Source organism: Aulonocara sp. 'chitande type north' Nkhata Bay, linkage group LG2 (assembly GCF_057382095.1).
Source record: "Aulonocara sp. 'chitande type north' Nkhata Bay isolate Kocher_YH1m ecotype deep benthic linkage group LG2, A_spYH_male_GT1.1, whole genome shotgun sequence".
In the NCBI taxonomy this organism is placed as follows: domain Eukaryota; kingdom Metazoa; phylum Chordata; class Actinopteri; order Cichliformes; family Cichlidae; genus Aulonocara; species Aulonocara sp. 'chitande type north' Nkhata Bay.
The window spans coordinates 17,805,035-17,821,320 of NC_141345.1; the positions used below are offsets into that span (position 1 = coordinate 17,805,035).

The 16,286-nt window shown below is 43.9% G+C and overlaps 1 protein-coding gene across 2 annotated transcripts in view; it reads right to left on the reverse strand.

The window, feature by feature from the left end:
* The window catches only part of nrg2b (neuregulin 2b), an 80,448-nt gene that overhangs the window by 62,511 nt on the left and 1,651 nt on the right, over nt 1-16,286 (reverse strand). The gene's annotated exons all lie outside the window — the stretch shown is intronic.

The window sequence follows — 16,286 nt, forward strand, 5'->3', positions numbered from 1 at the left end:
CGACGGACCCAGAGAGTCACGCAGGAAGGGAGCAAACACCAGGCGTGGGCCGGAGATGGCAGAGAGTCGCCTACCAGAGGAGAACGCCGCCGCCGGCATGGCGAGGAGTGAGCCAGATGACCAAGGGAGGCGCGGGCCAAGAAGCGGGCCTACCGGTAAAGCCGGAGCAACAGCAGGCGGAGTTTGAGAGACGGTTTTCACCCAGGGTCCTCTGGGCTGGAGTGAGCCCCTCACCGCAGCAGAGTAGCAGAAACCCATCTGAGCGAGGGGAGGATCAGCCAGGCAGGAGAGTGATAGAAATGCCTTTGTGCGAGCCAGGAGACCACTTCGCTTCCCTCGTCTTCTCCAACGTTTTTTCCGGTGTAGCTTGGGAGGGAGGAACCAGGTGCGACGTAGGTAAGGTGGAATACCATCGAACAGTGGAGGCACACCGCTTGTTTGTCCATCAAAGACAGAGGACAAAGGTGCTGACACTGCTGAGTCTCGAATAATAAAGAGAGTTTGCCGGTCATAAGTCCGGAGCGAGTTGATTTCCACAGTTAAGGCAAAGAACAGCAAACAAAAAACCAAAAAACAGGAGGAGGAGTGACGGCGAGCCGAACATACTGGCGACATCTTGTGGGAACAGCTAAGGGTCCTGCGCAGCTAAGATACTGCGCAGGACCCTCAAGCTCCCAGGGCTCTGGTAGAGGACCCGAGCTTGAAGGATAAACCGCCCGCATGGGCGTGCTGGGTGTTTTTTTATAGGGCTAATGGACCTATATAGTATCAGTCCATAATATAATTGGGTTCTGAAGTCCCATTATGAAGCCGTGAGCTGACCATCCTACTGCTTTGAAAGTGGTGGTAGGTTAAACTCACGACTATGTGGCGATGTGACTTACAGCTCATTAGCCAATCAGCATGCTCTGTTTATCCTCCTTTCCAATTCTCAGAAAGACCAGAAATGTATAAAATGAGGTGGATTTTGTATTATGACCTGGTGGCGAGGCGTAGTCGGCGGTGCCGTGCGGACGCACCTGCACGGCATCCGCAATCACGTCTGCTTGGTAAAACACGGGGACTCAGGGTTGGTGGGTGGTTGTGGTGTGGTGTACATGCAGCTGGCAGCTTGAGAGCTGCAGCCGCATGTAATACAATGGCTCAAAACTGTCACCCGTGGTCTCGCCGTGTCTCATTCACACAACACACCTGTCACTACCAACTGAGGTAACAGTGTCATCAGGAAAGAGTGCTGTTTTTCAATAGGCTGCTATACAATCTGAACCCTTTTTCTTCTGCAATCAGAGGAGCTGCCCCCTGCTGGTCATTAAAAAGAATGCAAGTTTGAGACTGACTAGTCAAACCCAGAAGCCATCTTTATCTTTTATATTATCTATACCAGATCCCAACAAACCATATGGGAGGCGTTTTAATGCTGAGGATCAGTTTTGATATTTTACTACAGCTGCTTTCAAACAATAAAGTATTAATTATCAGGTTCACATTGTCATGTAAAATACAACTCTCCCATTAAATAAATACAATAAGTATGTCTCGACTTTTTGTATCCAGAGCCAAACGAAATGCGGGGCATCGTCTCCATGTTGGACAAGGGATAAAAATGTCACGCAGTCCCACATAAAGCAGGACACCTGGTCACCCTAGCGCTGATTGATGAGATCAGATGGTGCCATCGCATGCAACATCAAGGAACGAAACATGTTTGAGTAGATGGCACTGTGGAAAAAGTGGAAAGCCTTTATTTCAATGAAACAGGCTTTAAACAAGACATTAAAAATGATTTTTGTATGTGTTGTTTGATTGTGAAAGATGTTTTGTGCTTTACATGAGTCTGTTTTTGAGTTTGATGTATTTCCGTCTGTTTACTTGAACAGAAATGTCTCTTATATTTGTGAACACATGGCAGTAAATTACATGCAAGATTTGATTAAAAAAAGAATGACTCACTGATCTTTTGTTTGACTGGCACTACTGTTCAGGGATGTCCCACTTGCATTTCAAATAAAATTAACGCTTTGCACTGAACTGACAAAGGTTTATTGAGGATTAAATCTTCACTTGGCATCTTTGCTTGTTGGCAACACCAAACAGCAGTGAGAGGAACCGGTTGTAGCATTTGAAGCCGAATCCCAGGAACCCTGTGATGTAACAGCAGCAAACTGATCACTGCGTGCTCTTTAATCAGCTGGTCAGCCTGTGATGCTTCGTACCAAAGAGAAAAGCACCACAAGAGATATATTGTGAGCGAGTCCAACTTTCATGGGAGGGAGAGCGAACATTTAGTGCCTGGTTAAGTGACAGTCTGTGTCTCACTCCCAAACTGTGTTTTGGTCAATAGGAGCTTCTGTTTGACACCGTTTCCATAAATCTATGGAATATATAACAAAGGCGGTGTGACGTTGGTCTGGATTAAAATGCGCTTTTACTTGACATTTGACTTTCTTCCAGCCGTGGTCAGAAGAGAATAAAATTTGAATTTGATTTGAATTTGAGAGTGTGTGTGGGCAGATGGGGAGGTGTTACAATTGTAAGCTACTGTAAAATTAATCAAAACTATCAGTCTTTAGTAATAATTTATGAAAGTCTGAACAGTGTGGGGAACAGGAGGACAGATGATGTATTCTCTGTCTCGGCCTTCCTATTTTAGTCAAACACATTCTACCTTCGCCACCTCTCTTATTTTAAATCATGGTTATAGCAGTGTTGTATAAATACTGGTGAGCAACACGCTGATGGTCCAACAGGCAGCAAAACACTAACAGAGACAGACATTGGACTTTACTGAAGGTGAAGCAGATAAAGGTACATAGATTGCAAACCACACTGAGAATAAACAGAACATATTATGTGCATTTTTTTCTATCTTGCAGTTTGTGATGAGTTTCCTAAACAGACTGCTCAAAACACATTAAAGGAACAATTTGAAAAAGCATCAGGTCTCAAAGGAGTCATGCTGGATATCTACACTGTTATGGACTGGGTCATGTGCTAGGAATGAAAGTATGCCATGCTGTTTGATGGAAATCAAACAACGTGGAAATCAATCATCCACTTACAGAGGGCTAAATTCAAAAACATGTGTAAATCAAATTAAATAAAACATTACGGCAGGCTAGTCCATTTTGCCCAAATTTCCTTGCAGCAAACCCTGTTGGGGCTCCCAGATCTGGACCAGGGCATCACTGATCTCCTGGACAGTCTAAGACGCAATCTGGAAAAAAACATAATGTCCCAGAGGTGTTTTATTCAACTTAGGTCAAGAGAGCATGAGAGCCACTTAGTGGTATCAATTCCCCCAGGAACTGCCTGAGTACTCTGAGTACTGAGTACATGAGGTGAGGCATTGTAAGGTCCGACAATGGGTCCAAGGATTTCATCCTGATGCCTAGCAGCAGTCAGGGTGCCTGGGGCAGCCCCTAGCCTGTAGAAGTCTGGATATCCATGGTCCTCAATGGATATGCCTCTTCAGACCACTGACCCACCACCAAATCGATCACACTGAGCGATGTTACAGGCAGCATAACATTCTCCAAGACTTCTGAAGAGTCTTTCATGTCTGTTACTTGCACTCGGGGTAAACCTGTTCTCATCTGTGAAAAGCACAGGGCACCAGTGGTGGACCTACCAAACCTGGTATTCTATGGCTAATGCCAGTCAGGTTCCACAGTGTCGGGCAGCAAGCATAGGGCCCACTAGAGGACGTTGGATCCTCATGCCAACCTTATGAAGTCTGTTTCTGATCTGCTGGTAGTCATTTTGTAGTTGGCAGTGCTCTTCCTGTTCCTCTTTGCACAAAGGAGCAGATACTGGTCCTGATGATGGGTAAAGGACCTTCTACAGTGCTGCCCAGCTCTCCCACAGTAACAGTCTATTTCCTGGAATCTTATTGCCCCTCTAGTGCACCTGCAGTTAATTTTATTAGCATCAAACCAGTTGAAATCGAACCCTTAACAACCCTCTTGGCTACTGAACAAACCGATATCCAAGAAGTTTAATCGACTTGATTCTATACTTAAAAAGCGTTCCTCTGTTTTTTTTAGCGATACCAATGTCCATCCATCGATCTTCTTCCGCTTTATCCGGGGTCGGGTCGCGGGGAGCAGCAGCCTAAGCAGAGAAGCCCAGACCTCTCTCTCCCCAACCACCTCCTCTAGCTTATCTGGGGGAACACCAAGGCGTTCCCAGGTCAGCCGAGAGATATAATCTCTCCAGCGTGTCCTGGGTCTGCCCCGGGGCCTCCTCCCGGTGGGACATGCCCGGAACACCTCACCCAGGAGGCGCCCAGGAGGCATCCTTGTCAGATGCCCGAACCACCTCAGCTGGCTCCTTTCGATGTGGAGGAGCAGCGGCTCTACTCTGAGCCCCTCCCGGACGGCTGAACTTCTCACCCTATCACTAATGGAGGAAGCTCATTTCCGCTGCTTGTATTCGTGATCTCGTTCTTTCGGTCACTACCCACAGCTCGTGACCATAGGTGAGGATATGGACGTAGATTGACCGGTAAACTGAGAGCTTTGCTTTTACACTCAGCTCTCTCTTCACCACGACGGACCGGTGCAGCATCTGCATCACTGCAGCTGCACCAATCCGTCTGTCGATCTCCCTTCTCCCATCACTCGAGAACAAGACGCCGAGATACTTGATCTCCTCCACTTGGGGCAGGAACTCATCCCCGACCCAGAGTGGGCACTCCACCCTTTTCCAGGTGATATCAATATGTTTATGCAAATTTACTTTAACAGCATAAAATACAAGAAACTAAGTAATTCAAACTGATAATTTCATTAAATTTTTGAAGATTTGCTTTTTCATAGAGACTATCTGGCTGTTAGAAAATACTGTTCCATGAGCTTCTCTGACAACAACATTTATATTAACCTCTTAACAACCACCATCACTGATGAACCATCGTCTTTCAGCCACATGCAAACAAACAAACAAACCAAGATGTCGTTTATTTTGGCTTTAAAGTGCTTCCATTATAAGGTTTTCAATCGTATACGGCAAACAATGAAATTTTTAAAAAGTAATACATGTAAACCCTAACACTAAGGAACCTGGTGGCTGTTTACAGGCTAATATTCATTTTCAACTCTGAGTACATCAGTTTGTACCTGACATTACAGTGGATCTCAACACACATCTCAGGTGACCACTTGGATCTCACTTCTTGGTTCTATGTGCAAATAAACCCAAAGATCTTTTCATTTTTACCAAAAGCTGTCGGCAGAGCACTTCTAGTGCCTAATCAGCCGTAAATCAACTACTTTAGCAGACTTTAAAGAGCTTGGAAAGAAAAGCATCTGGACTTCTTGAAGTTTCGTTGAAGACGTTTCACCTCTCATCCAAGAAGCTTCTTCAGTTCTAAGAGCAATTGGAGGAGAGTCCCAGATTTTAAGCCCAATGGGAGTGTCCCCAAGAGGGTCATGGGCCTCCTATTGATCCACTAGCTAATCACAAGTTGTGAAAACGGGTGTTGGTCACAATCAGCCAAGGTTCTGGGTGAACCCACTGTGAAACCTAGCCCCATTCTATCATGTGATTTACTGAGGTCAAATGGCCCAGGATGTGAGTGGGCATTAAGGCGTCTGGGAAGGGATCTCAAAAGTGGATTATAGATGGCAGACAGTTGGTGCCATAAGTCACCGCCTCTTTTCAAAGATGGCCGTTCACACATCGTAGCTCCCCAGACTACGATGACCAGGATGACTGAGAACCTTCACAGACATACTTTAGCACAGGACATCGTTTGAGTGTGCAGTGTGGCTCAGGATATTTGTGTACATGCAGTGAAAACACTGAGGCCATGACAGGGCTTTGTGTTTGTGTAGTTCTGTTTGTATCGTACACAGACTAGTTATAAACCTTAATGGATCCATTTAAGTGTTTTTGTTTGTTTTTGCACAGCACAGCATTTTTCTAGTCTTCCTGACCACTCAAAGCTTTATCTTCTTCTTGCATCTACAATTCAAACATTGAACCACCATGCCACGAGGCAGTAGTGCTAACCTCTGCACCACCGTGCTGCTTATAAACAGGACCAGCACAAAACAAAAATGGTCACAACATTTTAAACGCTTTTATTTCAAAAAAGAATGAAGCCATAAACCTTCAAGTGTAAGAGGAAAATCATTAGTTCACCCATTCTGTGTAGCGACTGTTACAAAGGAGTATTAGGGCCACATTAAGAAAAAAATATTGTTGTTCATCAGCACCTTAGTTCACATAAAAATTAGACAAACTAATTCCTGGGAGCGGCTGAAATAGTAGCATAACTGACCAAATCATTTATATTGAAGAGAGCTGATCCATCGGCTAAGTTTAAATTTGGGGATGTTTTATGGGCATTGTGTTAAATAAAAGGTGGAATGTGACTTTAAAAATGTTGCGTGATCAAACATGTCCTAATACAGAAACATGAAAAGATGCCAAAACAAACACATCATACATGCGGTGCTGTCTACCACGATCCCATAATAGTTACGAGATAACGTCTAGAGAGGCAGAGGAGGACATCTGGAAGACAGATGAAGATGCTCTACTTGTCACCATCAAAGCTCGCCACGACAAAGAGAGATAAAGATAGCCCACCTTTCTGTGCTGAAGATAGCCTGATATAGAACCAAAGGGTTTGTTTTAACCCTTTCCCTTCTGTGAAGTGTTTGCAAAGCATCCATTGTCCCTTTTTAGTCACCGTAATGCCTGTTTTTATGTTGAGGTTGAGCACACAACATACACCGCACAGCTTCTGGGATGTTAAAGAGCTGAATTCTTGCTCATGAAGTGTGACTCTGAGTACCAGATGAATATGTCACTTTACAACTTCACGAATATCAGGTTACGCTGGCTGCATGCCAGCCCCTTACACTCTGGCACAGCAGGGCTACTTAAGGAGGAGAATGCCAAAGATTAAAATGGCTTTCCAGGAAAACATGAGATGTCTCGGATTTATGGAGGCGGTGGCAAACTTGTCATTTTTAAATATTTTATCTGCAATACCAACCGACAAGTCCTTGGCATAAACATTTCTAATTATTCCATTTTGAATTTGATGTCTAATCTAATTCTGTGGAAAAACAATCTCAACCGAAACGAAGAGAGCATCGGCCAAATCCATCCTGTCTGAAACGGGCACTTTGCTGATGCAGTGAGGAGGGAGTGTGCAGCAGTAGCTGCATGAGTGTGTGGGTGGTGTGTGCAGTGCATCTGCATGTGTGTACTTCTATGTGTGTGTGTGTGTGTGTGTGTGTGTGTGTGTGTGTGTGTGTGTGAGAGAGAGAGAGAGAGAGAGAGAGAGGTTACATAAAAACCTCTCTCATTCACAAACTGAGCCATGTGGCACTGGGCTGGTCCCTTTAAAAGGCATGTGTCAGAGTTTTCTACTAAGGCTGACTGCTGGAGAGGATGAGTGCTGATACATTATTCACAAGCAAGGACACGCACACATACACCCACACACACACGCTAAGTAACTGGAGGATAGGTACAAGATTTGTACAGTTGCGAGTTAGCTGAGGCACAGAGAATTGCGCTAATACAAGTACTTTGGCGAGGAAAGTTGATCAGGATAATGTCAGTGCAGAGACGTACCTATACAACGCCCCTAACACACACACATGCACACACACGCGCCCGCAGCAGAGAGGAGAAATCCTCAGCCTTCTGTTATTCAGTGTGCATAATTTATAGCAACCCCAGATCTCTCTGCTAATGACAGCACACTGGGGCATCTGCAGCACAGCAGCAACAGCAACAGCTAACTGGCATTGCTCTGTGCGTGTGTGTGTGTGTGTGTGTGTGTGGAGAGAGGTATAATGCTCTGTTGAGACAAGGACAGTGAGAGAGACAGAAAGAGAGAGAAACAGAAGGGAAAGCGACACACAGAGGGTGTCTGAAATAGACACAGATAACGCAACAAAAAGGGGAAAAGGGATGAGACGGACAAGTGAGAGGCCTCACACACACAAACATGCACACACACACACACACACACACACACACACACACACACACACACACACTATCTGTTCAAGTCTATTGAACCTGTGAATCTCATGGTTTATGCATCAGCATAAAGTATGCACATAAGTCTGAGCTCAACACTACACTTGCTCAAAGGAAAATTGATTCTAATTTAGGAATTCCTGCAGTACCGTTTCCATGATCCAAACGCAGGCGATTCTATGTCTCCACGAGCATCTTTCTCATCACTGGCTGAAAGGGATCTGAATTTGAAAGCCATGCTGAAAGCTTAAATTCACTGGGTTTGTTTTAAAGAATTATTCAAGGGTGTGGTCCTGGATGTGTTTCCTGTTCCAAGGATTGTTTTGACATGATGCCCCAGAGCAGAAATTCCTTCTAATTCTGGGATTTGGAGATCAATGCCACTGTGGTTCTGCCCCCTAGCTGCTCTACACACTGACGTGAACCTGAGCTGAGACACAGCAGTGTATGCTAACCTGGAAATATCAGATTATTGCTTATAAGGTGCTAGACACGTGCAAGTGTAGTCAGAGTCAAAATAGTGGGATAAGGATACATTAGTCTGAGTAAAACTTTGAATACAAAGTCCACAGATCCACAGACAATCACATGCACTACCTACTTAATGAGAAATGGTAAACATAGTCATTTAAGGTTGTAAAGATGCCAAGATATGTCCACCGTCTCTGGCTTATTAAAAGATCCAAAAACAGGATGCAGAAGATTGACATCAAACAAACATATCAAAGTTGTCTAATCTCATGTTTGTGTGTTTGGACCAAAGCTGCTCTCATGACATGCTTCACACTCAGGAAAACATTGATCGGAGACCGTGGCACAACCAAAACTGCAACTGCATCCAGTGTGCTGGAGATGTCGTTGCCTCTGGAATAGCTGCTTTGAAGATGGGGACCAGGTCTGCGGCTATTAGCTGCCATCTTCAAAGTGATGTTGGTAATAAAACTGCAGTAAGATAGAGTGAGTCTGCTATAAGTTTGCAAATGCATGCAAATGCACCACAGTTGGTGATTGAGTGTGAAAAAATTGCAATGCAGTGCAATCAGTTCAGGTCATTTTTATTTATATAGCACCAAATCCCAACAGCAGTTGCCTTAAGGTGCTGTATATTGTAAGGTAAACACCCTACAAAGAAAACCCAACAATCAAACAACCCTCTTTAAGTAAGCAGTTGGCGACATTGGGAAGGAAAAACTCCCTTTTAATAGGAACAAACCTCCAGGAAAACCAGGCTCAGGGAGGGGCAGCCATCTGTTGTGACCGATTGGGGATCAGGGGAGGAAGACAGAACAGTCACTGGGAAACCACTGATTTGCCATAGTCGTAGGATGGTTGCTTTATTGCTTTTTAAAAAAAAAAAAAAACCCCAGCTAGCCTATGGCAGTTACGGAGCCATAGCTTAGTTTAATGATGTCCATCCATCCATCCATCTTCTTCCGCTTATCCGGGGCCGGGTCGCAGGGGCAGCAGCCTAAGCAGGGAAGCCCAGACCTCCCTCTCCCCAGCCACCTCCTCCAGCTTGTCCGGGGGAACACCAAGGTGTTCCCAGGCCAGCCGAGAGATATGATCTCTCCAGCATGTCCCAGATCTGCCCTGGGGCTAGAGCTGGGCGATATATCGAGTTTTTAAAACATATCGATATATTTTTATACGAGATATAAGATGTGACAATATCGTTTATATCGATATAGTCTATGTTACGTTATAATTATACTTGTGGAGCCGCAAGTTTGCCTCTCTTTCGTCCACTTTCGTCTTTACGCAACGTTACTCGGCCTCGCCTCTCCTTCACTGAACACAAGTCCCCCTCCTCCCCCATCGCTTCACCTGCAGGAAGCGACAAGACGGACACGGCAAATCGCCGTTAACGAGTTAGTGCGCATCGCCCCGTGCGTGGCGCTGGACGGCGTCAACGTGTTAGCTAGCTAACCACGCTAACGAGCTAACCACGCTAACGCCATGCAGCCCAGAGGGGCTGCACGGACTAAAATCCTTTCATTTTCTCAAAAGTTGACAGCGCGCCTTATGTATGAATTCTGGTTGTGCTTGATGGCCGCGAACCGATTTTATGTGGAACACAGCGCTCAGCAATCTGTCAAAAAATGTTTTAGTACGACTTTGATAAGCTACGGAGCTGCACCGCTTGATGGATTGTCGGAGCATTACGGCTGAGCCTCGCGGAGTGATACGTACTGTGCTTCAACGTAATATTACCCTACTGTGTATAAGGACCATAAATGGCACCTGTTATGAGACGTGGTTACGAAGAGGATTTCAAACTCAATGCTGTCAGTCACGCAGTAGAAGTTGGGAACAGAGCAGCTGTGAAATCTGTCTTTGTTATTACGCTCAGCGTCTTTTAGTTTACATTTTGACTGCACAATTGTGAGCTTTTTGTTATGCACAAAAACAACATTGTTTTCTTTTATTTATGGAGCATTATTATTTAATAAATGCTCATAATTTATTTTTGAGTAAATGTTATGTACATCTGCTCTATGTTAATAAAAGTGCCTGTGTGACATCTGGGACACAGCTTTGACTAAGAACTCTCTTTTTGTTCTTACTTTATGGCTTTAAAAAAATATATCGAGATATATCTTATATCGCCATCCAGCTAAAAAATATCGAGATGTGAATTTTGGGTCATATCGCCCAGCCCTACCTGGGGCCTCCTCCCAGTGGGACATGCCCGTATAGACTGTATATAAAAGATGATCATAGATAGCCACCTTGATATCCCCCTTTGGTTTTTAAAGTCAGCATCTCATTTTGTTAATTTTGTTGTCGGCACTGCACATAACAAGCAAATGTGGATCTCTGAGAAAGCAAAGACACTGAAGCCTCATTCAGTAGCGATGTCAATCAAAGTGTAGCCACACCCTACAGCACACCCTGCTCTATTGTCTGCTTCGACTATACATGAAATAACAGTATACAAAACAAACATTGTGTTGTATTCAGTAAATTTTTACAACCTGATCAGTCTCCCCCTGCTGGCCATTAAAAAAAATGACTTTCTCATTGGAATCACTTTTCAGACCCGAAAGCTATATCGACACTTTTTTTTTTACAACCTACAGAACCTAATTGACAGAAAATCCAGTGTATGTCTGAGAGCAGCATCACATTTGTGGTTTCAGCACACAATATGTGCTGGATACAGGTTTTTGATTTTGGTCTCCTAACAGTCAGGAGAAGAAACATTCACCGTCACTGCTTTACAATGTAACTTTTCCTGCAAGCACTAATTTCTGTCCTTGCATGTGTTAAACACTCGAGTGAGTAAAGGACAACGCAGCAGTATTTCTGCCGTATCAAAATGAACCATTTTCAGACATTTCCACTAAAATAAAAGTACCCACTGAACTTCTCGCTCTTTCTTATTCGTTATGTGGGTAAAAGGCCCGGCTATTACTGAAACTTTTACAGTATCAGTTACTACCGCATCTCTTTGTAGTGCCAGAGCTAAAGATCACTGCCTTTGCTTCCTTCTCTCTCTTTCTCTCCTCCTCTGTGTGGCTGACTGACAGAAGGGCAGCATAAGCTGAACCGCACACTCCAGCTACAGTCAGCTACAGCAGGAGAGAGAGAGGGAGAGCATGAGGCATGAGGTATGCAGCATTAGATACAGCATCACTGACAGGAGCATGTTTGGGCATCAGATAAAGCTATTTTAGGACGAAACTGTCAATGCATCTCAAAAGACGTGCCAACAGCAATGATCAGAGAAGACCTACATTACGCTGCAGCCTGTCTGGGATGTCAGATGGGATTGGTTTTGCAGTTTTTGAAGAGGGGCAGTGTGAGCAGTCCACACGCCTAAGTCGTTTACACAGAATAAAAAAGGGAGACGTCGGTGAGGGAGAGACGCTGGATGCAGACATACATGTAACTCAGCATCTGTTCAAAGGAAGTTTGTACTCCACTCTTTCACATTAAATGCTGAAACTTAAACATTGCAGCTATTGCCACTGAAACTGTTCAGTTCTGCAAACCTCTGTGTAAATAAGCCCCAATCCAGCTGTGGGCTGAGCTGAAGTGGGAGAAGAGGAGAGCTTATTGGAGCAGCTATGGCAGACTCAATAACATAAATAGTAAGAGAGAACCCAGTCGGTCCTGCCATTTAATCAACATTGGCTCTGCTTTTGGAAGATGGCTCTGCTATCTTTTATGGTGCACGAAGATTTACTGTCTCATAATTTCTCTCACAGCGAGGGATCTGTGCTCCTGCCTTTAAACGTTCGCTGGTACAAAGTCTGAATTAAACCTCGACAACCACTTCCCTAAAAAGACTTTAACTTGTCATTTATTTAATTGCCTGCATTACAGTCAGAAATGGGCACATCATGTGGATTCCACATATTCGTTGTAGCCAGAAATACCAAGAAGTGTGTAAAATTCAGCACATCGCTGCGACTGGCACCGGTAGCCTGGACATCAGTAACCTAGCTGAACAATGTAGCTGGAACACCTGCTCTGTCTTTGTTTTGCTTTATAGCACTAAGTGTCAAACAGACCCAGAACAAATGAATACAGTAAATGCTTATACAGTAATGTGGTGGTATGTTAGTGAATGCCTGCCTGGATTCTAGCTTTCACATATACGTCAGAGACATCTTGTCGTGGCAGATTAAACCCCTGACAAGTGTGATAAGTGTTGCCCTCTGAAACTAACTGTGCCACCCAGCAGATAGCAGCATAAAGGAAATATAGTGTGGGATCATCGTTTGCATCTGCTCCCATTCTTCTCCGAAAATGTAACTACTTATCAGATACTCTTGCTGTCAGTTTGCTGCTGTCTGTTTTTATTGCACAAAAAAATCTCTGTAAAAAACAACATCATCAGCTAGTATCAGCAAAACTCATAAGCCTGGTGCAACCCACAGCTTTATTAGCTATGCTATTGAAAACCTAAAGCCCAAAGCCCTTTTGGATCCCATCATGCTGACAGACAGGGGTAAGGGTGTGTATAAAAGTGTTTGGCTGTGATTGGCTGCCTTCCTTTAGACTTGCTTTTGGATTGGTGTCCGCAGACACACCCCTTGCTAACCCACTTGTCAGCTGCCATTTCTCCTGTCTTCAGTGAAACTTTGCAAGCACCTTTGCTTGCACATCTCCAGCCTCACTGCTGGCTGTGAGTCCTGCTCCGTCGTAACTCATTTGCAGGCGACACTGACATTACTGCATTCACCCAGTGAAAAACATCACCACAGCCAGCAAGCTACAACTAAGGAGAACTTTTGGCCAGTGAGCAGCAGTTTCCTTGAAGGTTTCTATGTTTGAGCGCATACAAGCAGACATGTGAAACCCATCTGACTCCACGCTGCAGGTTGGTGCTGTTAGAGCCACAAGTGTTTCGATAGTCTGACTTTTATTTTGTAAAGTTGTCTCTGTACATCGCCACAGTTGTCTTTAAATTAAACAATCCACATATGCCTCAAGAGTAGCTTTCACTTTTAACACTTTTAAGCTTGAACCATGAAGTAATTCAGATAATTCAAAATTCTTGTAAATAGAGTGTTTATTGAACTATCTGACAAGTTTAAATTAAATATAAATGCATATATATGAGTTTTGATTTGTATCATATTTGCTACATCTGACTTTGTTAAAAATCTGGTGCTTAAAAATGTACTGTGTACTTTATTGTGTTTTTTCAAAGGGGGAAAAAATCACACTGGTGATGCAGAGGTCTCAAAAACTCACAAAACTCACTCTCACTAGCTTCAAAGTACTTTGAGAAACCACTGAACCGTCAGTGAATTTCTTCTTTATAAAAACATATCAAATGGTTGATTTGGCCACTCTGCAAGTGTTTGCTAACTCTCTGATGCATTTATTTTTTGTTTTTTTCAGCCTAATGATGGCCTCCTTCGCTTACATTTGGTGACTTAAACTGCAAATCCACCAGGCCATGAAACTGTGTGTTAGTCAGCTGTTCAGTTACGTTCAACCTCTGTATAAAGATAACTGTAATTCCTAAACTGTTATTGCAATACTTTTGTTAAACCCTCTGAATTAAATCAGAAAGCTCGACTTGATGTAAAATCCACTGTGGTGGCGTACAGGGGTGTATGATCTGAACTGTGTAATATTTTGTCTGTTTTAAATCAGGTCCTAAATCAACTTCACCGCAGCAGATTTTATAAAGCTTTAAGGCTACTGCACTGTCAATAAAAAATATACGTGTTTCTTTAACCTCTCGTTAACCTCTCATATATTCCACTCGTGTGTCAATCTCATCCAGTCCTGGAAAAGAAACAAAATTGATGAGGGACGTAACGGAAACAGTGGACATTCAGAGACTACGAGTTGCTACGGTGAATCTATAGTGTCGCCACACACTCTGGAGAGTCTAATTAGGTTGGGGTTCTTCATGTAATTTAGGCTCTTATTGTGTGTGTAGTTGTCGTGTGAGCCTCTGCGTGCGCGCACTTATGCTACTCATGTTGAGAGAACGTAGATCTGTTTGGACAGTCACACTCCGGAGACTCAACTTTCTTATACATGGACACAAACGCAGGCCTCACTTATGTCGTGAGGACTAAATCAGCCCTAGATGAATCGCCATCATGTGGAGCAACATACTTTAGGTTGAAGGTGAGGTTAGGTGGAGGTTTAGGGCAAATATAGTTGTCGTGGTTAACAACAGAGAATAGGTCAGTGTAATGTCCTCTGGAGACATGGAGACACATCAGCGCGTGCGAGAATGTGCGCACACATGAGAGGTGAATCAGCTCATAAGTGGGTATCTCCTCTCCTGAGCTTATCCCTGCCTGGAAAATGTGTTCAGACTGATTGCAACAGCACTGTCATTAATAAATGACTGGATAATTTTAGCATGTCATGGAGGTAAAAATAGAACCTCCATGCACCCTTTGTTGAGACATCTGAGCTAACTCCTGTTAGGCTGCAACACTACAGATACACAGACACACAAGCCTGGAAAATAAATGTCACATTTTAAGATTACATGTTTCTAAAGGTTTTTTTGTTTGTTTTTTTAAAACCCTCATTTTTTAAAAAGGAGACCCTTAAAAGGTTTTACGCTGGTGCTCATTTGAGAGAAATGCGTGGCTCTCACTGAAGATCTTATTCTCTATTTTAGAGGCTGAATTACTACTTCCTGTCTTTGTAGTTCTTCGCTTCATGGCTGCCAGATGCTTTAACAATAACTGAGGCTATTGTAGTTACAGCTTCTCAAAGGCAGCGAAGCATGTCAGTGCTGAAAACAAAGGTGCAGTGGCTCACAAAGAACATTCAGCCAAAAAAAAGAAACTCATTATTGTGTTTTTAAGCGTTATGTTCAAAGTAGATTGAATATACATTACAACATTCATAAGTCACACCATGTGAGGTCATAACTGAGCTGAAGCTGATTTCCAGAGCTCTGCTGTAGAGGGGGGAAAGGCTTTTCCATTATCTTAAAGAAATAAACAGCAATAATAAAATAAAGAGAGACAAAAAGTGCAGACTATCAAACTTGTGGCCCTCTCTGGTTAAACTCCCCAGAACAAAGGGCCACCGCAGCCTCTGTTGTTTGTAGAGACAAGAACAAACCACGATTTTTTTTTTTAATGTTAAAAACTGGCAGCAAGTTTTAGAGATTTTAAACTGCCATCACCGCCCACGTACTGTCACTGCAGTCCACACAGACACTGTGGAGACTTTCGCCACAATTTCTGAAGGAGAAAAAAAAGGCGTCAGATGTGACAGATCTAACACTGGCTGAAGGCTCCGATGCAAAGTTTGGAAAGGAGGTTAGTTCAAGACGAGGCTGCTGTCCCCGATTCCCATCACATTCTGGGCCTAACTTTCTGCCTCACTCACACAGGAGCGACACGACAAGAAGAGCCGCTGGCTTTTCCGCCGGTGCGTTTCACCTTAACGCAGCACATGTAGGCTACCGTGAGGATGACACGATGCAGGTCCTGGGCTTCATGCTGCCGTTTGGGTCATAACCGGTGGAGAGGGAGGAGGGTGGTGGTGGTTACTTAGGTTTAACTAACCATCTCTCATTTTTTCTTTTTTCTTTTTTGGACACACAGACAGATTACGCGACACACACACATTCCCCTGACATGCCTCTCATATATTATGGGTGACCGGGTTATGGAAAACTGAGGTGTCAATCGCTCATATGTGTGTGTGTACGCTGACACACTGTATGAACTGGGAACGTGCATGCGCAGCCAGAGTGCTGGATGTCTCCCTTACATCACCATGGCAGTTTCAGTGGCCCTTATAGTGCGCTGTGAGTGGATGGCAGGTATGAGGGA